The sequence below is a fragment of the Salmo salar genome, chromosome 11 (genome assembly GCF_965601325.2).
Source record: "Salmo salar chromosome 11, fSalSal1, whole genome shotgun sequence".
NCBI classification, from domain to species: Eukaryota; Metazoa; Chordata; class Actinopteri; order Salmoniformes; family Salmonidae; genus Salmo; species Salmo salar.
In genome coordinates this window covers 11893178-11917782 of record NC_138301.1, presented here as the reverse complement: position 1 = coordinate 11917782, position 24605 = coordinate 11893178, and positions in this window count along the sequence as shown.

Here is a 24605-nt window from a genome sequence, read left to right as displayed (position 1 = left end):
TATAGATACAGAACTCCTCTATGCACTCGATATGTCCGATTTTAAAATAGCTTTTCGGTGAAAGCACATTTTGCAATATTCTCAGTAGATAGCCCAGCCATCACGGCTAGCCATTTAGACACCGACCAAGTTTAGCCCTGATCAAACTCCGATTTACTATTACAAAAGTTTCATTACCTTTGTTGTCTTCGTCAGAATGCACTCCCAGGACTGCTACTTCAATAACAAATGTTGGTTTGGTCCAAAATAATCCTTCGTTATATCCGAATAGCGGCGTTTTGTTCGTGCGTTCCAGACACTATCCGAAATGGTAAAGAAGGGTCGCACGCATGGCGCAATTCGTGACAAAAAAATTCTAAATATTCCATTACCGTACTTCGAAGCATGTCAACCGCTGTTTAAAATCAATTTTTATGCCATTTTTCTCGTAGAAAAGCGATAATATTCTGACCGGGAATCTCCTTTTCGGCAAACAGAGGAAAAAATCACAAAGACGGGGGCGGTCAGGTCACGCGCCTAAGCCCAGAGTACCTTGATCGGCCACTTGAGAAAGGCGATAATGTGTTTCAGCCTGGGGCTGGGATGACGACATTCAGGTTTTTCCCGGGCTCTGAGCGCCTATGGACGACGTAGGAAGTGTCACGTTAGAGCAGAGATCCTTAGTAAAAGATAGAGATGGCAAAGAAGTTCCAGAAATGGTCAGACAGGCCACTTCCTGTAAAGGAATCTCTCAGGTTTTGACCTGCCATTTGAGTTCTGTTATACTCACAGACACCATTCAAACAGTTTTAAAAACTTTAGGGTGTTTACTATCCATATATAATAAGTATATGCATATTCTAGTTACTGGGTAGGATTAGTAACCAGATTAAATCGGGTACGTTTTTTATCCAACCGTGAAAATACTGCCCCCTTAAGAGGTTAAACAATGAAAATAATGTACATTTTGCCAATTTTGATAAACATGCTTACTTGTGTTGATTTTAACTGTATTAAATAAAGATAAGATGTAATATGATTTGCACACTTTTACTAAACAACAATCAAACATTGGTTGAAGATAGAATATTCAATTGTGTAGTAGGGTATTCACAGGGGGTAAAAAATGAAACTTCTAAGAACATACAGTACCAGTCAAAAGTTTGGACACACCTACTCATTCCAGGGTTTTTTCTACATTGTAAAATAATAGTGAAGACATCAAACTGTGAAATAACACATATTGATTTATGTGGTAACCAAAAAAGTGTTAAACAAATCAAAATATATTTTAGATTTGAGATTCTTCAAAGTAGCCACCCTTTGCCTTGATGACAGCCTTGCACACTCTTGGCATTCTCTAAACCACCTTTATGAGGTAGTCACCTGAAATACATTTCAATTAACAGGTGTGCCTTGTTAAAGGCTAAATAGTGGAATTTATTTCCTTATTAATGCGTTTGAGCCAATCAGTTGTGTTGTGACATGGTAGGGGTGGTATACAGAAGATAGCCCTATTTGGTAAAAGACCAAGTCCATATTATGGCAAGAACAGCTCAAATAAGCAAAGAGAAACAACAGCCCATCATTACTTTAAGACATGTAGTTCAGTCAATCCGGAACATTTCGAGTGCAGTCACAAAAACCATCAAGCTCTATGACGAAACTGTCTCTCATGAGGACCGCCACAGGAATGGAAGACCCAGAGTTACCTCTGCTGCAGAGGATAAGTTCATTAGAATTAGCAGCCTCAGAAATTGCAGCCCAAATAAACGCTTCACAGAGTTCAAGTAACAGACACATCTCATCACATCAACTGTTTAGAGGAGACTGCGTGAATCAGGCCTTCATGGTTGAATTGCTGCAAATAAACCACTACTAAAGGACACCAATAAGAAGAGACTTGCTTGGGCCAAGAAACACGAGCAATGGACATTAGACCGGTGGAAATCTGTCCTTTGGTCTGATGAGTCCAAATTTGCGATTTTTGGTTCCAACCACCGTGTCATTGTGAGACACAGAGTAGGTGAACAGATGATCTCTGCATGTGTGGTTCCCACCATGAAGCATGGAGGAGGTGTGATGTGAGGTGCTTTACTGGTGACACTGTCTGTGATTTATTTTGAATTCAAGGCACACTTAATTAAACAGCATGGCTACCACAGCATTCTGCAGCAATATGCCATCCCATCTGCTTTGCGGTTAGTGGGACTATCATTTGTTTTTCAACAGGAGAATGACCCAAAGCACACCACCAGGCTGTGTAAGGACTATTTGACCAAGAAGGAAAATGATGGAGTGCTGCATCAGATGACCTGGCTTCCACAATCACCCGACCTTAACCCAATTGAGACGGTTTGGGAAGAGTTGGACTGCAGAGTGAAGGAAAAGCAGCCAACAAGTGCTCAGCATATGTGGGATCTCCTTCAAGACTGTTGGAAAAGCATTCCAGGTGAAGCTGGTTGAGAGAATGCCTAGAGTGTGCAAAGCTGTCATCAAGGCAAAGAGTGGTTACCGTACTTTGAAGAATCTTAACACTTTTTTGGTTACTACATGATTCCACATGTGCTATTTCATAGTTTTCAATGTAGAAAATGTTTTTTTTTTTAAACTAAGAAGAACCCTTGAATGAGTAGGTGTGTCCAAACTGTTGACTGGTACTGTATGTCACAGGACTTGTCTGAAGGTAACCCACACAAACAAATGGTTGTATGGAGGTGCCAACGAAAATAAGGCATTAAATACGTGTCCAATTTTGTTATATATATTTCCTAAGTTTGGTACCAGGCTTGGTCTGTCATGCTAGTAGTTCTGTTGTTGGTCCAGGCTTTGTCCATATAGTGTTGGTTGAGTTTGGTGCCTGTGAAAGTGAGAAAATCACAAAGCAAGAAAAAAAGAGAAGATCTGTTATTAAACATTGTGTTTATTTGTCAAAAGGACACAATCAACACCATAGCATAGGTATATATAATATAGTTGATTGTGTTGATTAATTATCATCTGATGTAGGTCAGGAAGTGTTTCTCATAAGAGTGTTCTGCTAAATGACTCTTGCAGTATCGAATGAGGACAACTAGCTATTACACCTGCAATAAAGTGCAGTCCTGCAATATTACTCTTGCAGTATGCCGTGTATGATGTAGGCCTACAGTAGGTACAGTATGTACAATGTGAACACTATATATACAAATTAGTGGATTCGGCTATTTCACCCACACCCGTTGCTGACAGGTGCATAAAATCGAGCACACAGCCAAACATTGACAGTGGAATGGTCTTACTGAAAAGCTCAGTGAATTTCAACGTGGCACGTCATAGGATACTACCTTTCCGACAAGTCAGTTCGTCAAATATCTGCCCTGCTGTTATTGTGAAGTGGAAACATCTAGGAGCAATAATGGCTCAGCTGGGAAGTGGTAGCGCAGACAAGCACACAGAACAGGGCCGCCAAGTGCTGAAGCGCGTAAGGCGTAAAATGTGTCTGTCCTTGGTTGCAACACTCACTCCTGAGTTCCAAACTGCCTCTGGAAGCAACGTCAGCACAAGAATGTTCGTCGGGAGCTTCATGAAATGGGTTTCCATGGCCGAGCAGCCACACACAAGCCTAAAATCATCACTGGCAATGCCAAGCGTCGGCTGGAGTGGTGTAAAGTTCACCGCCATTAGGTCCTGAAGCACTGGAAATGTGTTCTCTGGAGTGATGAATCAGGCTTCACCATCTGGCACTCCGATGGATAAATCTGGGTTTGGAGGATGCCAGGAGAACGCTACCTACCCCAATGCATAGTGCCAACTGTAAAGCTTGTGGCTATTTTTCATGGTTTGTTCCAGTGAAGGGAAATCTTAACGCTACAGCATAAAATGACATTCTAGACGATTCTGTGCTTCCAACTTTGTGGTAACAGTTTGGGGAAGGCCCTTTCCCATTTCAGCATGACAATGCCCCAGTGCACGACACGACATCGGTGTGGAAGAACATGACTGGCCTGCACAGAGCACTGACCTCAACCCCATCGAACACCTTTGGGATGAATTGGAACGCTGATTGCGAGCAAGGCCTAATCACACAACATCAGTGCCCAACCTCACTAATGCTCTTGTGGCTGAATGGAAGCAAATCCCCGCAGCAATGTTCCAACATCTAGTGAAAAGCCTTTCCAGAAGAGTGGATGTTGTTATAGCAGCAAAGGGGGGACCAACTCCATAAAAATGCCCATGATTTTGAAATGAGATGTTCGACGAGCAGGTGTCCACATACCTTTGTGTAGCTAGCTCGCTAAACAAAACAAAGGAGATGATCGTGGACTTCAGGATAATGCGGAGGGAGCATCCCCCCCATCCACCTCGATGGGACAGTAGTTGAGAAGGTGGAAAGTTTTAAGTTCCTCGGCGTACACATCACAGACAAACTGAAATGGTCCACCCATACAGACAGCGTGGTGAAGAAGGCGCAACAGCGCCTCTTCAACCTCAGGAGGCTGAAGAAATTTGGCTTGTCACCTAAAACACTCACAAACTTTTACAGATTGAGTATTCCTGTCGGGCTGTATCACTGCCTGGTACGGCAACTGCTCCGCCTACAACCGCAAGGCTCTCCAGAGGGTAGTGCGGTCTGCACAACGCATCACTACTACCTGCCCTCACAAACTACCTGCCCTCCAGGACACCTACAGCACCCGATGTCACAGGAAGGCCAAAAATAAGTGTTTCCAGAAGGCGAGGTCAGTACAGGTGCATCAAAGCTGGGACAGAGACTGAAAAACAGCTTCTATCTCCAGGTCATCAGACTGTTAAACAGCCATCACTAACATAGGGTGGCTGCTGCCAATTTACAGACTCAGATTTCTGGCCACTATAATAAACGTAATAAATGGACTTGATAAAGTATCACTCGTCACTTTAAATAACGCCACTTTAATAATGTCTACATATCCTACATTACTTATCTCGTATGTATATACAGTATTCTATACCATATACTGCATCTTGCCTATGCCTATACGGCCATCGCTCATCCATAGATTTATATGTACATATTCTTATTCATCCCTTTACATTTGTGTGTATGAGGTAGTTGTTGTGAATTTGTTAGATTACTTGTTAGATATTACTGCACTGTTGGAACTAGAAGCACAAGCATTTCGCTACGCCCGCATTAACATCTGCTAACCATGTGTATGTGACCAATAACATTTCATTTGATTTTGCATACCTCCTAGGCGCCTATCACACAGCTTATTGCAAGAGTAATACCGTATTTGCAGAACTTTACCTTATTGAAAGAAACTGTAATAATGTAGCTGTCCTCATTCCAAATAAGTTTTGAACAATTCACAACAACAGATCGGGCCTTCACGACTGGACCTCCGACGTTATCAGCCCGAGGGAGTTATCCAACTGGCCCCTCCGTCGCGACGTAAACTGAACGCCCATCTGCGGCCAGCTAATCGTTAGCTGTCTTATCGGCTGCTATCTGAATAGGTCTATCGGCCAATTTTATTGGGCCACTATAACTATTTTGCCAATTGGATTGGTCCCCTCTACCACACGGAACCCCACTAATCTACCGACGGAAACGCACGAGGTGGCTAATAACAGACCATCTTCTGCCAACTTGCTACCCATGGCCAGGCTAGCTGTCTGAATCGCCGTGACCTCAACCGACCTCACTACTCACTGGATCTGTCACGCCCTGACCTGAGAGAGCCTTTTTTATCTCTCTATTTAGGTTTGGTCAGGGTGTGATTTGGGTGGGCATTCTATGTCCTTTTTTCTATGCATTGTATTTCTTTGTTTTGGCCTGGTATGGCTCTCAATCAGGGACAGCTGTACATCGTTGTCGCTGATTGGGAGTCATACTTAGGCAGCCTGTTTTCCTTTGGGGTTTGTGGGTAGTTAATTTCTGTTTAGTGTTTTGTTATACCTGACAGAACTGTTTGGCTGTCATTTTCTTGTTTTGTTCAAAGTGTCTCGATTAAAATATGAGCACTCAACACGCTGCGCCTTGGTCTACTTCTTCAGACAGCCGTTACAGGACCCTTTTGATCACTTGGCTAAGCATGCCTCTCCTTAATGTCAATATGCCTTGTCCATTGCTGTTCTGGTTAGTGTTTATTGGCTTATTTCACTGTAGAGCCTCTAGCCCTGCTCATTATACCTTATCCAACCTCTCAGTTCCACCACCCACACATGCGATGACATCACCTGGTTTCAAAGATGTTTCTAGAGACAATATCTCTCTCATCATCACTCAATGCCTAGGTTTACCTCCACTGTATTCACATCCTACCATACCTTTGTCTGTACATTATACCTTGAAGCTATTTTATCGCCCCCAGAAACCTGCTCCTTTTAATCTCTGTTCCGGACGTCCTAGACGACCAATTCTCATAGCTTTTAGTCGTACCCTTATCCTACTCCTCCTCTGTTCCTCTGGCGATGTAGAGGTGAATCCAGGCCCTGCAGTGCCTAGCTCCACTCCTATTCCCCAGGCGCTCTCTTTTGATGACTTCTGTAACCATAATAGCCTTGGTTTCATGCATTAACATTAGAAGCCTCCTCCCTAAGTTTGTTTTATTCACTGCTTTAGCACACTCTGCCAACCCGGATGTCCTAGCCGTGTCTGAATCCTGGCTTAGGAAGACCACCAAAAACTCTGAAATCTCCATCCCTAACTACAACATTTTCAGACAAGATAGAATGGCCAAAGGGGGCGGTGTTGCAATCTACTGCAGAGATAGCCTGCAGAGTTCTGTCCTACTATCCAGGTCTGTACCCAAACAATTTGAACTTCTACTTTTAAAAATCCACCTCTCTAAAAACAAGTCTCTCACCGTTGCCACCTGCTATAGACCACCCTCTGCCCCCAGCTGTGCTCTGGACACCATATGTGAACTGATTGCCCCCCATCTATCTTCAGAGCTCGTGCTGCTAGGTGACCTAAACTGGGACATGCTTAACACCCCAGCCATCCTACAATCTAAGCTTGATGCCCTCAGTCTCACACAAATTATCAATGAACCTACCAGGTACCACCCCAAAGCCGTAAACACGGGCACCCTCATAGATATCATCCTAACCAACTTGCCCTCTAAATACACCTCTGCTGTTTTCAACCAAGATCTCAGCGATCACTGCCTCATTGCCTGCATCCGTAATGGGTCAGCGGTCAAACGACCTCCACTCATCACTGTCAAACGCTCCCTGAAACACTTCTGCGAGCAGGCATTTCTAATCGACCTGACAACTCTCCTTCCGTGGCCTCCAACTGCTCTTAAATACAAGTAAAACTAAATGCATGCTCTTCAACTGATCGCTGCCTGCACCTGCCCGCCCGTCCAGCATCACTACTCTCGACGGTTCTGACTTAGAATACTGTATGTGGACAACTACAAATACCTAGGTGTCTGGTTAGACTGTAAACTCTCCTAAACTCTTCCCCCTTATCTCAGCTCGCTGGTCACCATAGCAGCACCCACCTGTAGCACGCGCTCCAGCAGGTATATCTCTCTGGTCCCCCCCCAAAGCCAATTCCTCTTTCGGCCGCCTCTCCTTCCAGTTCTCTGCTGCCAATGACTGGAACGAACTACAAACATCTCTAAAACTGAAAACACTCATCTCCCTCACTAGCTTTAAGCACCAGCTGTCAGAGTAGCTCACAGATTACTGCACCTGTAAATAGCCCATCTATAATTTAGCCCAAACGGCTACCTCTTCCCCTACTGTATTTATTTATTTTGCTCCTTTGCACCCCATTATTTCTATTTCGACTTTGCACTTTCTTCCACTGCAAATCTACCATTTCAGTGTTTTACTTGCTATATTGTATTTACCTCGCCACCATGGCCTTTTTTGCCTTTACCTCCCTTCTCTCACCTCATTTGCTCACTTTGTATATAGACTTATTTTTTTACTATATTATTGACTGTATGTTTGTTTTACTCCATGTGTAACTCTGTGTTGTTGTATGTGTCAAACTGCTTTGCTTTATCTTGGCCAGGTCGCAATTGTAATTGACAACTTGTTCTCAACTTGCCTACCTGGTTAAATAAAGGTGAAAAATAAATAAATAAAAGATACACAACAGCTAGCCAAACAGATAAACATACTTCTCCTGAGCATTTCTTTTGATGAATAAGCTGGTCTTTCATCTGGCTGAAGTTATCCTCACTTCACATGATGATACGTTGTGTATTTCTCTGTCTCTTTTCAGCTGTCTCCTCTTGTTTCCTGCCCACAGACAAAAATGAATAGGATGGCACAAAATAGCCCGGCTAACTCCACAGTACGTCTCCCTCCCCCACACATAAAAATGCCAGTCACTAGCAGCTTTTCCTGCGAGTTAAACCTAGTCCTGTTTCCAGTTCCACTGCAAATGGAAAACAACCAAGGACCAACAAGGCTAGTTAGTGCTGGTTCCGGCACGGCCCAGCACGGTTTGGTTCCTCTAGTGGAATTGCGCCATAAGTTGCAGGGTAATAGCCTAATCATCACTATCAGGTGATTATTGCAGAGCCCCATCTTTAGAAGCCAGGTATACTGGCCCTCCTGTGGTTATTTATGGTGGTCTATCTCAACTTACCCAGCTGGGGGTGAGATGCATCAATGCACCAGTGAGCTTTGAAAATCTCTCTTCTCCTTCATACTACCTCCCAACAAATTCTCCATGGGTTTTCTCAGCGGGGTTTGGCAGACACTATGCCTCCTGCCAATAGTTGGCTGTAGGCTCAATAGCAGCTGAGCTGAGCTGGGGAGCGGTAGGGAGAATTCTAAAGTGTGGGGACAACTTGAGAGTGTTGACTAAAGTGATGACCAGAGATGTCCCAATGTCATATTTACATGGGCCCTGATATTCATTAAGTTTTCCCTTTTGTCCCTTCCCTCCTTGGTGCTCGTGAGATTATGTGATAGGCCTGTCTTTGATCCTGGAGCACGGAGAAAGTCCAGCCGTCGATGTGTCACTCAGAGCAGAGCCAAACAGGCAGCCAGCCAGGCGCTTCAGAGACATTCCTTGGCGGATCCACCTCATGTCATCCGACATGCTAAAGTCTCTCTCAGCATGTAATTACTGATGCAGCCTGGGATATCATTTCATTTCCCCTCAGAGTGTATAATTTCCCTTTACACTCTTTTACATGGATCTCCTCACTGGGCCACCATCACAGGGTGGCTGTTATTCACGACTCATGAAAAACAAACTCCAGTTCCTAGTCTTAGAAAAATTTAATGGTATCGTCAGTTTCTAAATTACATAGAAGGTCTCAATGGACCCCATACTAAACATGCAATCAAGGCGTAGTACAATTCAAGACTCACAGCAATTATGCAGAAGAAGCCATTTATGTCCCACTGGTTCCACTAGCACTATTTACAGGCTTCTTTGAAATTGCTTCTTACAGATGCACATACAAATCAAACTCCTGTTTTTATCTCATGCACGTAACTGCAGGTTCAGCTACCTCTCACAGTGTCAATAGCAGCTAATACACTAAGTACATATGCAGTATGTCACAGTAGTGGTTTCCTAGGGAATCCTATCTTTCTCCCCTTCTATGACAATACTGTGTAGGTTCTTACTGTAACTCAACCAAAGACATTTAATCAATGTACATTATTGTCACTTAAGTGTTGGTTGAAATGTGTTAGGCAATTAACTTTATTGGAAAATCAACCGTTTACACTAGTGATACTGCAACCTTATATCGGGGGTTTGGGCTTAGCTATGAGTCCAGTGTCATCATCCAGATCATTCATAATAAAGATATGTTACTAGTACTGCTGCTGCTTCCAATTGGCTCATTCATCCCCCCTCCTCTCCCCTGTAAGTATTCCCCAGGTGATTGCTGTAAATGATGTGTTCTCACTCAACTTACCTGGTAAAATAACGATAAAATGAAAATGTAAAGAGAAATCATTCTCAGCCTTATTCTGACCTTTCAGTGGTTTACCTTTTTTTCAGCCACTGATTTAGTTACAATTTCCAAGAAAAGCTATAGATACTCCTCCAGCCCTCCCTGCGGCATGTGATGTGTTAGTGGACAGGGTTAAGAGCTAAGTAGTGTGCTAGAATGTCCTCATTTATCTCCTCCATCTACTCCTTCAACTGAGTTGTATGCTTTTTAAAGTTAAGGTTTGTTCTTTATATTTCATGAACATGGAGTAAACAGATATTTTATAAACAGTCCAACGAATATGGCAAGCTGGCGCAGATTCAGTAGAGGAGAGTAAAGACTGAATGAAAATGAAAAACTGTGTTATATTTTAAAAAGTAAACGTCTCGCATAGGATAATTACTATTTAAAGCTCTGTGGTGACAGCACTTTTATGAAATAACTGTATTATATTATGTGCTCCCATCTTCAAGGAACATCTAGATACTTGCCAGTACTTCAGAACATACTGGGTTTTGGGTGAATTATAACATTTCATCTGACAAGATCTGTAATCTCTGAAATTGCAGTTCAGTCAGCTGTATGGAAAATAGAGCATTTTTGGGGGAGATTATTCCCCTGATAACCTTGCAAGAGGCAAGGTACATTTTAATAAAGCTTGCCTGTTTGAGTGTGTGTGATGCCTTTCCACACCTCTCCCTACTGAAATACCTGATTTCACACCAAAATAGTGTTCTCATAGTGTACTCCTTGCCTCCTGTCCGCTTCACCGTGGCACTCCCAAACATGTGTCTTAGAAATCGTCTAACTTAGTCTTTTCATAAACACTGTTCTTTCTATGCATAGTGCACTCTCAGTACAGCCGATGTGAGTTCAAGAGCTATTGACAGTAGGACACTGAAATAAACAAGAGCTGAAACATATCTTGGGTACACGTTACAGTCATAGTAAAATGTTGACAGGTTCACTGCAGCGAGAGAGGAGTTGACATATAAAATATGCTTATTTGGGTAGGGTTATAACGAGAGGCCCAGAAGGCTCTGTTATGCATACAGAGTGTCATACCACTCAAATGAAGAGGTATCTTAGCACACTATGGAATTAAAAAAATATACCTCTTTCCTCTGACAAAGGCTTTGCTTTTCTTCACTGCAGGCACAGGGCTATACAAACCAGCATTCATGTCTGCCAGTGTGTTAAAGCAAGATCAGAGCTGCCACTGTAGAACATCAGCTGCAGACAACAAACTTCTCTTCTTCCTTTTCCCTTCTTTCACAGAGTGATAGAACCTAGACCTAAGACCGAAAGGTCGTCTGATTGCATTATGGGTCACGCAATGAGCCAGTGTTATAGATCCACAGTTCTGCTGGCACCAGTTGCCTTTAGTAATGCAGTAACACAAAGTCATTACCTGTGTCATTTAGTTTAATGTCCCACATCTCGGTGCTCTTAGAAGGCTTTTACACTGATTAAAGCCTTGACTGGCACAGACCTCAATACTGCTGTTTCGCTTGTCTGCAGATTACTACAATTATTTAGATTCAGTATACTTAGCTTTCTGAACTTACCAAAAATATATGGTATGAAGGAGAAGCATTGCCTCTTGCACTTTACTTAGTATCAGCAGTGATTCTTTTAGACCAGTGTTTACATCATTTTTGCAAAACAAGTAGCTAGACATTTCTACTTAAACAATGGAATGTGCTTCAAGTCCAGTGCTGAGATCCCTCATCTAACTACAGTACTACTTATTTGGAATATTCAAAACATGTGAAATGTGCTCGCCTGTGACCTGGTTTCCAGGGTGTCTACAAAACGTAACACTGGCATAGAGATTGAGATAACCATATCTCTCTTCTTCAAACAATTCCACGTTTGGCATGTGACTTCAAGACTAAGATTGTGTCACGCCCTGATCTGTTTCACTTGTCCTTGTGATTCTCTCCACCCCCCTCCAGGTGTCGCACATCTTCCCCATTATCCCCATGGCGGTGTGGGAGAGACAATCCGCCGTCTGCCTCAGTTTGGAAGTATTCGTGGCGGAGGTGAGAAAAGTTTCCGAGGCTCCGGTGTCCGGAAGAGAGGCTGCCCATAGGTTATACCAACGGATCTCAACTCACTCATCACTTTGACCATCCGGATCGATGGACGGCTACGGGAACATAGGTGGGAGAAGAGATCTGATTGCGGTCCCAAACACTCCAAGGATCCCACCTTGCATCTGATGGACTTCGGAAGTCCCCGGCGTCTACGTCCATGAGAGGATCCGAGCTTACCCGAGTTCCTCCAAGAGCCTCCGAAGACTGCCAATTTAACTCTTCCTGAGCCGATGCAGCTCGGCAGGGCTAGGCTGTCTCCAGCTGAATGCGTACGTAGACTTAACAACCAGAGCTGTCTGTATTGCGGTACTGCTGGTCATTATGTGTCTACCTGTCCCTTCAAGAGACCTAACTCATTGGTAGGAATGAGTACTCTGGTGGGTCCTAAGGACAATTTCGTTTCTCCCCCTACTCGCCCCCCTCTCCATGCCACCCTGCTGTGGGGCGACCAGTCCAAGTCTCTCCAGATACTCATCAACTCGGGGGCCGATATGAGTCTCATGGACGTTACCCTGGCGTCCGAGCTGGGCATCCCCACTCAACCCCTCTCCTTTCCCATGAATGTTAGAGCGCTGGACGGGCATTCTATAGGCCTGAAATAATTGATAATTGCCCCGGACCTCTCCGCCATTCCCATAGAGTATCAGGACCTTCGGGAGGAGGCCCGGGCCACTTCGCCTCCGCAACACCGACCGGTACCCATACATGTTAAGCCGGATGTGCTGGCATGCTGCTATAGCCCCACGACTACACCCCTGGAAGCGAGACCTTTCCCCCCTGCTCCAAGATCATTAGCCCCTCTGCTGTTTGTCCTCTGTTGCCCCGTACCCTCCGTATACTTCCTAACTTTCAAGAGTCTAGATGTAAACCCATGTCTTACAGCCCTTTGTCTCTTGTTTCCAGTGCTGGACCCAGACCTCATCTCTGAATTCCAACGCCGGCACCCCGCTCAACCAGGTATGACGCCAGATGGCGTCCCTAGGGGGGGGGGGGGGGGTACTGTCACGCCCTGATCTGTTTCACCTGTCCTTGTGATTGCCTCCACCCCCCTCCAGGTGCCGCCCATCTTCCCCACTTATCCCCTGGGTATTTATACCTGTGTTTTCTGTCTGTCTGTGCCAGTTTGTCTTGTTTGTCAAGTCAACCAGCGTTTTTTGTATCAGCTCCTGCTTTCCCCAGTCTCTCTTTTCTCGTCCTCCTGGTTTTGACCCTTGCCTGGCCTGACCCTGAGCTCGCCCGACCAATCTGCCTGCCCCTGACCCTGAGGTTGCCTGCCATCCTGTACCTTTGTCCATGTTGCTGTAATTAACATTGTTGATTTGACACGGTCTGCATCTGGGTCTTACCTTATCCTGATAGATTGTCTGTCTCCGAGTTAGGAATTGGACGTGCATCTGATGTACATTTTTTTTATAGAAAATATACTCAGGGGAGGATTAAACATGAGCTTAATTGAAACCAACAAAGGTCTCAGAGCCATATACACATCACAAGAGGGGAGGAAAATCATCACAGACTTCCTAGACCAAGGACCACATGCAGTAAATCAGTGCTATAAATAGTGATGTTGATGAACTTGTGATGTAAGGGATGCACAGTGGCCAGGGATTTTTATGGTACTGCTCAAAGCCACACAGCTCTGTTAATGACACCATGCAGCTTTGGATGTATGTCTCACCACTCCTCTGCCCCCACATAGCCAGGCCAGCCAGCTGTGGTAAGCCAGACGCCATTTCCCTGACTTGCATATTCCGCAGTACATTTCACGCGTGTAATTGATGCGATTGGACGCCTGTCTGTCTCAGTATGCCTGACATGTCCTTACGTAACCTAGCCAGCTCTTTCAAAATCCTGTCTTGGAAACTGCAGTATGATGATTGGGTTATTGGACAAAAACATACACTGAGTATACAAAACATTAAGACTTTCCAGACTGACCAGGTGAATCCACTTCAATCAGTGTAGATAAAGGGGAGGCGACAGGTTAAAGAAGGCCTTGAGATGATTTGAGACAGGGAGACATGGATTATGGCTTAGGCCATTCAGAAGGTGAATGGGCAAGACAAAATATTTAAGTGCCTTGAAGGGGATATGGCAGTAGGTGCTAGGTTTGTGTCAAGAACTTCAACGGTGCTGGGTTTTTCACGCTCAACAGTTTCCCGGGTCTATCAAGAATGGTCTCCCACCCAAAGAACATACAGGGGGTCAACATGGGCCAGCATCCCAGTGGAACACTTTCCACACCTTGTAGAGTCCATGCCCCAGCAATTTTTAATTTTAAATGTTTTTAATTTAACCTTTATTTAACTAGGCAAGTCAGTTATAAACAAATTCGTATTTAAATTGACAGCCTACCCCAGTCTCCCCTAACCTGGACGACACTGGGTCAATTGTTTGCCGCCCTATGGGACTCCCGTTCATGGCCGGTTGTGATACAGCCCGGGATCAAACCAGGGTCTGCAGTGACACCTCTCAATCGAGGCTGTTCTGATGACAGAAGGGGAGGGTGCAACTCAATATTAGGAAGGTGTTCCTAATGTACAGTACATTTGGTATTCAGAGGCATTAAGCTGAAAGGCGGAAAGAAGATGAAAGAGTCAGTGCTAAGGGTATCAGAGGAATACATTAGGCCTGCTTAATGCTGACTGGAGGGTGAACACACAGGCCAAGCCAGTGTTTTAGAGTGGATGCGGTTTAAATGTAGGTAGGCCTACCCACGACACACTCCTCACTCTCTCCTGTCTGTCGCAGTCTCACCCAACTACTCTGCCGATGGAGTTCTTTCATGCCAAATCTAATTTTCCAGGCTTCTCTGAGACGACTGACTGTTCACTGTAGTCACATCAGCATCAGAGTATAGTAATACATTGATGATGTGTTTAAGTTTTGGTAGTTACATTGGAGTCTGACAATGACAAACAAGACAATAGTAAAAGGTTTTAAGACTATTTTCAGCTCTTTACAGTGCATTTGAATCTAAAGCCACACTTGTGTGTGTGTGTGAGTGAGAGAGAGAGAGCGAGAGAGAGAGAGAGAGAGAGAGAGAGAGAGAGAGAGAGACCCTTCTACTCCCTACAGAAGGGTGGGTGAAAGATAGAGCGCCAGCCGTCCGTTATGAAGCCCTTGGTCCGAGGATGTTTAAAATTCCAAACCGTTCCTGATTGTTATGTGAGGAGGCGAATACTAACGTTGTGAAATAGTGAGGCCAGGACATACATTCATTCATCACCAACCCTTCCCTGTTAACTTCATACAGATGCTAAATATATTTTTTATAAAGGCCTGTAAATATTTTGCTGGAGGAGAAATCGTAACAAACAACCTCTAGCTCTAAATGTCTTGAGATTTAACAGAAACATCACTGCAGAAATGAAGAACTGCAATGCTAATATCCATGTCTGACAAATCAGTAAATGTTCAGAGCCACAATACATTAACAAAAGATTATGTATTAATGAAAAAATATATATATTTCTTATTTGGTATGTCGTCTTCCCATTGCTGCAGCATTATAGATTTAGAAGTTAGAATATCTCATTGTAACTGAAGAAGTCATTTAATTGGATCCAGCAGGGGTCTGATTGGAATTGTTCAGACTTTCGACAGACAAAGCATTCCAAAGGGAAACTCATGTAAATGATGGGCATTTGTTCTCATAACCCCAGAACCCAGAGGCGTATTCCTTTAATGGTTAGAAAGAAAAGTGATACCACTTATTTAGATAATTAAAACAGGATGTGACACAGGCCTCAATTTACAACCTGTTTTTCCAGTAATTACTCCTTGTGACCCCTGACCCCTGGTAGCAGCTGAACATCTTATTGGTCTGAACCCTGACAAAGGCACCTTGTGAATCCTGTTAGGACAGTGAGAGAGTGAGGGGGAGGGGGAAGACAAAGATAGAGGGAGATCTAAATCGCTATATCCTATTCTTCTGTTGAATACTTCACCTGGCCCCGGATAACTGACTACCAGTCACGACTTTGTCAGAGGTTCATCCTCCAGACAAAATATGGTGTATGAATGTGTGTTTGGTGGGGCAGAGCAGTGAGGCTTGGCCCTGTGTGGAGGTTCAGGTTGGTGGTGTCCGGGCCGGGTACTGGGAGGGCGAGTGCTTAGGTTGCAGGACTAGCTCCAGCAGTCTAAACCCTCAGTGGCTCACCAGTAGATCTGGTGCCATGGAGGGGGAGTAGAGATAGTGATCCCCTGACTAATCCCCTCACGGGAGTGATGGATTAGTGCTGGAGCCCCTGTGTGGCCACATTGCCACACTGGGCAACGTTCTGCCCAATTATCTCCTGTCTCCAGCCGGTCTCAGGCCATGCTCCCTTGATCCCCAGCAGCCCTGTCACAGCCACAGCCACCTAAGACCTTCAGGGAGGGCTGTGACTCACACCACCAGCTGAATACAGGAACACTGACACCACTACTATGGGAGACAGACACAACAACAGAAACAACAGAAATTAGGCAGCTCAAAGGCTATGTTGTGGTTACATACAGTACATTTTCCAGTAATGATTCAATTCAATAGTCAGTTACTGTACATGAGGATAAATAATGTATTTCTAACTTCCAAGAAATCTATTGAATTGACATTTCCACAGAGGCTAACGATACATGTACAGCGCCTTCAGATAGTTTTGACACCCCTTGACGTTTTCCACATTATGTTGTGTTGCAGCCTGAATTTAAAATGGATTAAATTGAGATTTTGTGTCACTGGCCAACACGCATTACGCCATAATGTCAAAGCGGAATTATGTTTATCTAATTTTTTATAAATTAATTAAAAATGAAAAGCTGAAATGTATTGAGCCAATAAGTATCAACAACTTTGTTATAACACTACTAAATAAGTTCAGGAGTAAAAATGTGCTTAACAAGTCACATAATAAGTTTCATGGAATCTGTGTGCAATAATGGCGTTTAACATGATTTTTGAATGACTACCTCATCTCTGTACTCCACACATACAGTTATCTGCAAGGTCCCTCAGTCGAGGAGTGAATTTCAAACACAGATTCAACCATGTCATTTCTACTCCTGCTCCCCCTCTCCGGCGCGCGAAGTCGTCGGTCTACTAACCACCGGTCCTGGCAACCCTTCATTTCACACACCTGCACCCCATCATGAGGCACACCTGGACTCCATCACTACCCTGATTACTCCCCTTTATCTAGCACTCCCTAGCATCACTCTTCAGGCAGTATTGGTTATGTTTCCTTGTCAGACGTTTCGCTTGTTTTGTATTGTTCTACGTATTATTAATCTCACCAACTGCACCTGCTTCCTGACACCCTGCGTCAACGTTACAGAATACTGCCTATACAAATGGAAGCAGCAGTTCATCAGGACATCTCCCAGATGGTCAGCAAACAGGGACACCTACTTCACCAACACCATGACCAGCTGGCACAACTGGGGGCGGCTACGGATGAGGTCCTTACCGTTCTTCAATGTCTCGACATTCCTCGAGGGGCGTCACCTCCAACAAGCGGATTCTCTACCACAAGTCGACCCAGCGAGCCAGCACCCCAGCACATCCAACAGTCCGCCCAGGTCAGCGATGCCCCTTTGTCCCTCCAGGACAAATATGACGGGTCTCCATCCAAGTGCTGTTGCTTCCTACTCCTGTGCTCCCTCTATTTCACTCATCAGATGGGAGCCCCCATGGTTATTTCCCTGCTGACCGGACCGGCATTGGAGTGGGCTATGGCCGTCTGGGAGAGAGGAGAGGCGGAGGGGTTCATGACTGTGTTCAGGGGGGGTCTTCGACCGTCCACCTTCGGAGGGCAGAGAGGGGGGTGAGCGCCTGATGTCCGGTCAACCAGGCTCAATGGTGTCCAGTTGACCAGGCCCTTGCCTCCTCCGTGCACATCACATCATACCCGCTGTCCTCTCTGTTTCCGGTCCAAGCAGTGGATATGCAACCATTGGGATCTGGCACTATTATGCACGGCACAGCTCCACTCACTCTCAACGTGGGACCCAAGCACCAGGAAAGCCTTCCCTTCCTCATCACCTCCGCACCCGTGCGGTCATCCTTGGCCTCCCGTGGCTCCAACTCCATAATCCCACCATCTCCTGGTCAGAGAGGAGGATTACCGCATGTGGACCAGGATGTTGGAGGACCTGCTTTCCAGCACCTGTGGTTCCATGTCCGTGAAGAGCCCTGTGAGTGTCCCTCAGCCCATCAATCAGTCATCCCGTGTCGTTGGCCCCATGTTTTGGAATGTAGAGTTGGACATCTGCCAGGCTCTGCAGTGGGAACCCGCTCCTGCCACCTTCCCCCTGTGGCACCTCTACGTTCCCACAGGGGTCAGAGATTGGTTGCTGACCTGGGCACACACATCCCTCACCGCTGCACACCAGGTATAACCTACACCACTCAATCTCTTTCTGAGAAATACAGGTGGCCCATTTTGGCACAGGACGTTGCAGACTACGTCAACTCATGTTCAATATGTACTCCATCTAAATCTACCCGGCACATTTCATCAGGTAAACTCTTTCCCCTTCCTGTACCTCAGCATCCCTGGTCTCATCTGTCCATTGATTTTGTCACTGATCTCCCCTCTGATGATTTCACCCCCATTTTGGTGGTTGTGGACAGATTCTCAAAATCATGCTGTTTCAACCCAATCTCTTGTCTCCCTACCACTCTCCGGGCACTGTTCCAGCAGGTCTTCCAGCACTATGGCCTTCCGAAGGATATCGTCTCCGATCGGAGCCCACAATTCACATCAGGTCTATGAAGGCTTTCATGGAGAAGCTGGGGGTCACGGTCAGCCTAACTTCCGGGTACCGGCCTCAATCTAACGTGAAGGTGGAGAGGATGAACCAGGATCTGGGGAGGTTCCTTAGGAGTCACTGCCAGGACTGGCAGGGGGAGTGGGCCCGACTCCTTCCTTGGGCTGAATACACCAAGAATTCATTGCGACACTCCTCCACCAGGCTGACTCCCTTCCAGTGTGTTCTGGGTTATCAACCGGCCCTGACTCCGAAGACTACGAGCCAGACTGAAGCTCCTGCGGTGGACGAGTGGTCCAGGTGCGCAGAAGAGGTATGGAACGATGCCCACCTGAGACTCCAGCACCCCGGCCCGCAGTCAGAAAGAGCAGGCGGATGGCCACCGCATTAACTGTCACGTCTACTCCTACTCCCCCTCTCCGGTGCTCGACGTCCCCAAACTACTAACCACCGGTCCTAACAACCCTTCATTACCCACACCTGCGGCCCATCACGAGGCACACCTGGACTACATCACTACCTTTTTTACTCCCCCTTTATCTGGCACTCCCTAGCATCACTCTTCTAGCAGTATTGGTTAAGTTTACTTGTCAGATGTTTATCTTGTTTTGGATTGTTCTATGTTCATTATTATTAAACTAACTGCACCTGCTTCCTGACTCCCAGCGTCGACGTTACAAAACACAAAGACCAGGGAGGTTTTCCAAAGCCTCACAAAGAAGGGTAACTATTGGTAGATGGGTAAAAATTTTAAAAAGCAGACGTTGAATATTCTTTTGAGCATGATGAATTTACTAATTACACTTTGGATGGTGTATAAATACACCCAGTCACTATAAAGATACAGGTGTCCTTCCTAACTCAGTTGCCGGAGAGGAAAGAAATGGCTCAGGGATTTCACCATGAGGCCAATGGTGATTTTAAAACAGTTATAGAGTTTAATGGCGGTGATAGGAGAACTGAGGTTGATCAACAACACTAACACAATACTAACCTAATTGACAGTGAAAACAAGGAAGCCTGTACAGAATAAAAATATTCCAAAACATGCATCCTGTTTGCAACAAGGCAGTCACGAAATGTAGCAAATCAATATATTTGTGTCCTGAATAAAAAGTATTATATTTTCAGGCATAGTGGTGGCTGCATTATGTTTTGGGTATGCTTGTAATCGTTAAGGACTGGGGAAGTGACTCTCTGCCAAGAGTGTGTAAAGCTGTCCTCAAGGCAAAGGGTGGCTACTTTGAAGAATCTAAAATATAGAATACATTTTGATTTCTTGAACACTGTTTTGGTTACTACATGATTCCATACATGTTATTTCATAGTTTTGATGTCTTTACTATTACTCTAAAATGTAGAAAATAGTTTAAAAAAAGAAAAAAAGCCTTGAATGAGTAGGTGTGTCCAAAATGTTTGACTGGTAATGTATATAAAGTGTAATATTGGGATGCATTGCAATTGTATATCTGACATGGTACAGGTGTCTTCATTTTTAAGCCCATAACCATGTGTGTGAGGTGTATACTTTAGTTTCAAAGTATATTTGTTTAAGACTACCAAGAATCACTCTGTGTGACCCTGATTTCGCCCACTGCAGTACAACGTTAATCAATTTTGTATTCAGGCTGTAACACAACAAAATGCTGAATAAATCAAGTATGAATACTTTCTGAAGGCACTGTCAATGGATAACAAGGAACCAAGGAAAATAATTCACATTTCAAGGCATGAAGAAATGAAAGATCAAAGGTGAAGAATAGTGTGAACCTCTGCTATGACTCTCTCATTTATCTCTTGTCATGTTCTGTAGCCAGCCTCATCAAATATCCTCCCATAGATTCCTGTTGAAAGTTGCATGATATGTAATGACACATTTTAATACAGTCAAGCCTTAAAACACCATTTAATATCACATGAATAACGTTTATAGCCGTATAATTCTGACCTCTCTCAAGACTCATATAAAACATTTATTTTGATAGAGGAATTATAAGATGAATAGGGTCTATTTCTTTGGTCGCTGTAGAGATACTGAATGTTTTAAACATGATCCACTTCTGGAAGTTCAGAAGTCCTAATGAGTTCCGAGGGGTCTCAGAATCTATCTTTGTATTGTCTTTGATGACTGTTGAATTCAGGGTGGAAAGGGGGGAAAATATTGAGAACACATAGAAAACGTAATAACTCCAGAAATGCACAGCAAATCCATTGCTGTGCACTTCATGAGAGAAATGACGAAGGATTATAAAATAGAGCAGCTGTATTTTTCTATGTATCGATAAGTCTAAGTCAGTGTTTAACCCCAAGTTGCATCTGTCAGCAGTGATGGGAGCGAGGCAATGTTATTAGTGCTGACACCCTGACAGTGTGCACCACCTGACCCCCTTCATCCACCAAATCCCTGGGTCTGTACAGATATGTGACCCCAGGCTTGTCCTATGTGGTCACAGCAGTCAAACCCCAGGCTCTCACTTTAAACTGACAGTATAAAGAGGCTTTTCTACCAAATGCACAGATCCAATCCCTCATAGGCCCGTTCAGGGGAATCAATGAGGAGGTTGGAGGTGAGGAAAAAATGCTTCCAACTCAATCAGATTGAATGATGTGGGAGAACATTATAGAACAGCACAGTATTCCACCTTTTTTATTTACGAAGCCTGGGTGGTTTTATCTGGAAACACCCCAGATGGCACATGGTGATCACTTGGCATGGCCCATATGCTTTGCTTGTGCGAATCAGGTTGCGCGAACGAGGGCTGTCATTGCTGAGACAGGTAACAGGGTGCAAAGTGAGACACAATTCAAAAGCTTTCTTGCTGTACACATATGCACTCTCTGAAACCTCTCATGTCTTTCCCATGGGTTTTGGTCCAGTTATTCTATTTGAATGAAAGGTTTGCGATTGGTCTTAAAGCCTGTACTGTCACGGATCCCTCCGGAACTTTCATTACGCACACCTGTCCCATGTTCCCACTGATTAGTACTTGTATAAGCGTGCCCTTTGGTTTCCATTGGAACACTTATAAGATATCTGTACAGACTCTGTTATTGAACTAAATCCGATCCCTTTTCTGTCCATAGTGCTTGTGTGTTCATCTGTAAACAAATCATCAACAGTCGCCTTGAGGTTGAGACATATTCCTTTTGGTTATCTGTCTATGAAGATGTCACACCTTGCTGTGGACACAGTTGCTTGCACATCGGATTAATCAATTACAAAAAAGTTACTCCCTTTCACAGCAATAAAACCAGCACAGTCACACCATTCAGTAATCCATCTTTAAAAGCATAATTCACTCTTTGGTTCCTTTGGAGTCCGATTATTAATATCCCATTCTCAGGCAGCAGTGATTTACCCAGGCAGCGAATTAGAAATATATTACTCTGGAAATTGAGTTTTAAAGTCCTGGCCCTGACATAGATCACAGCTCTCAATTCCTGGCTGTGAAAACTGATTTCTCAATTTATTTTCGGTCTTACTTGCTCTTATAAATGAAGTTCTTGTGAGAGCAAAACTGTTTATCGATTTTTCAAAAAATCTAAGCAAAGACATTTTCTTTATACTAGACCTATGACAGATATAAAAATACAGTTTTCCTCATATGTTCTGAAGTGGACTGTACCTGAGCACATGTGTGTATATTCCCAGGATCTTTTGAGTCAGTTTGATAAAGGGGGGCTAGCTTAGTACCACAAAATCTGGTACCGGCATGCTTGTAAGCATATTTTGTGGTCTACCTGCAACCAAATAGGATAATCCAGTCTTATGTGAGGAGAACAAGATGGAAAGAAAGACTGCTAGGTAAATCTGTAAATAATGAAAAGGACGACTAGTCAGTCAGACGTCTTTTTTCCCCTCATGCTCTTTCTTTTTCCTCACAGTCAGCTTCACACTTTGTTCCAACGACGCAATATGACAAATGAAAGATGTTTGATACATGTTATTCAGAGCGACACCAGATAATCTGGATTCATGTTCAAGAACAACTCAAAGTTATTATCATGCTAAATGAGGAGAAGATGGAACTTTTTGAAGACAAAGGATACATGTAATTGGATTCAGTTTGTTATGTGTGCAAAAATGACCTTCAAACCTCAAAGTGATAAATAATGATGCGTCTTCAAGAAAGCGCTTTGGTAGTGTAGCCATCCTCAACGGCCAGTGTCAAGTTTTGGTCTATATCTTTTTACTTATTTGGCAAATAGTTCTCCATGTGTCTTCCCACAGTCCATAAATTGTGCATGCAAGTGGGTGCAGAATAGATAAAATGGCTCTTCTTGTCCTCACTTGAGAAACGTTTGCATGCAGAATCTAACACAAACCCATTGTCCCATGTCACAGTACAAAAAGTTTAACAGATTCCTCTGAAAAAAAATACTCTATTAATGCTATAAATTTGTGTTCTAGCCTAGTGTTGGGTATTTCTTTCCATTACAAACTCAAATAGGATGGAGAAGTGAACCATGAAAGCTGGTGTGCGATTTGGGAAAAGTAGATTTTCAGGTGACTTTAAAACTGTGGGGTCTTGTTTTGGTTTCTTTAACTTGCTATCATAAAATGTCTAGACAGGAGGAGTTGCTTTGGCCCATGGCCTCAGATATAAAGTCAACATGCCGGTTTCTCTGTCACCTTGCTTCTGAAAAGCGTTACATTACTTTGGCGTATTCCCTGGAATAGGCTAATGAGAAAAGCAGGAGCTATTCAGAAACATTATTTCTGGGATACAATACTTTCTTCTCGCTCTCTTCACTGCCTAACACACACGTAAATGCAAAAGGTCTTTCAGTTATTGTGTGTATTCTACCTATTTCATGAAGTACTGTACTTCAACATAGAAGGTCTGCAAATATTTCTGTTTTGAAAAGGGAGTGCACTAAATGGTACAGAGGACGGCTTATGTAAAGACATGAGCATTTTCATTTTTGCCATTCTTTGTTTGCCATTTCAAGAAATTCAACACTCAATCAAATAATTTTGGGTCAAGTACATCAGAGTTTCTCCAGTGAGCATGTTGGTGTATATTAGTGTGGGACCGCAATTGGATGACCTTTATTTTGATACCGGATGCTATTGCTCTGGGTGTAAAGTGCAGGGGTTCCTGTTATAATCTCCTCACTTTAGAGTTTGGTGCCATAGCATCTGCCAGCTCTCTGCCCATATGATTTCCACCTCATTGTCCCCTGAAGATTTGTGGTTGATCTAATTAAACCTTATCTCTATCTGAAGTCGCGGTGGCCAAGGCAAATATTGCTTTAACCTGACCTTACATTAGCATGCCTACAGATTAGGGCAATAAAACCTACACTCTGTTCAAAGCTATGGCATACCTGGGGATAGTCCTTGTTTATCTTTGGTCCCTGTCCACTCCTTTAGGTGAGGAGCAGGTATCATAACCTGGAGAGATGCTCAGCATATTGCTTCCAAGTAAGTCATTAATTTGCCCAGAATTGGAACGGAAGTATATTCTTTCTGGGATGTATGAGTTTTCCTGGAGTACTCTTGAGTCTCTGTATTTCTCTGCCTCGGGTCATGAGATTGTACTAATGGCTTCATTTTCAAATGTTTGGTTTTTACTATGTCTGCACTGCTATATTATGTCCTATAGCTTGTCATAATCTGGAATAGTGTTTCAAAGGATGTACTTCTGTGCATGAATATCAGTCACTGCAAAAAGTTTACAACAAAAAATTCCTGTAGGCTCAGCTTCTATTCAGTCTCTAAATCAGCGTTTCCCAGCCCAATGAAAATGTGTACTTGTAACGATTGTCGTCTGGAAAGGACCAAAACGCAGCGGGTTGTATACTCATCTTCTTTTAATAGGCGAAAGAAGGAAAACCAAACCAACACGTATACCAAAATAACAACAATGATGAACGACGA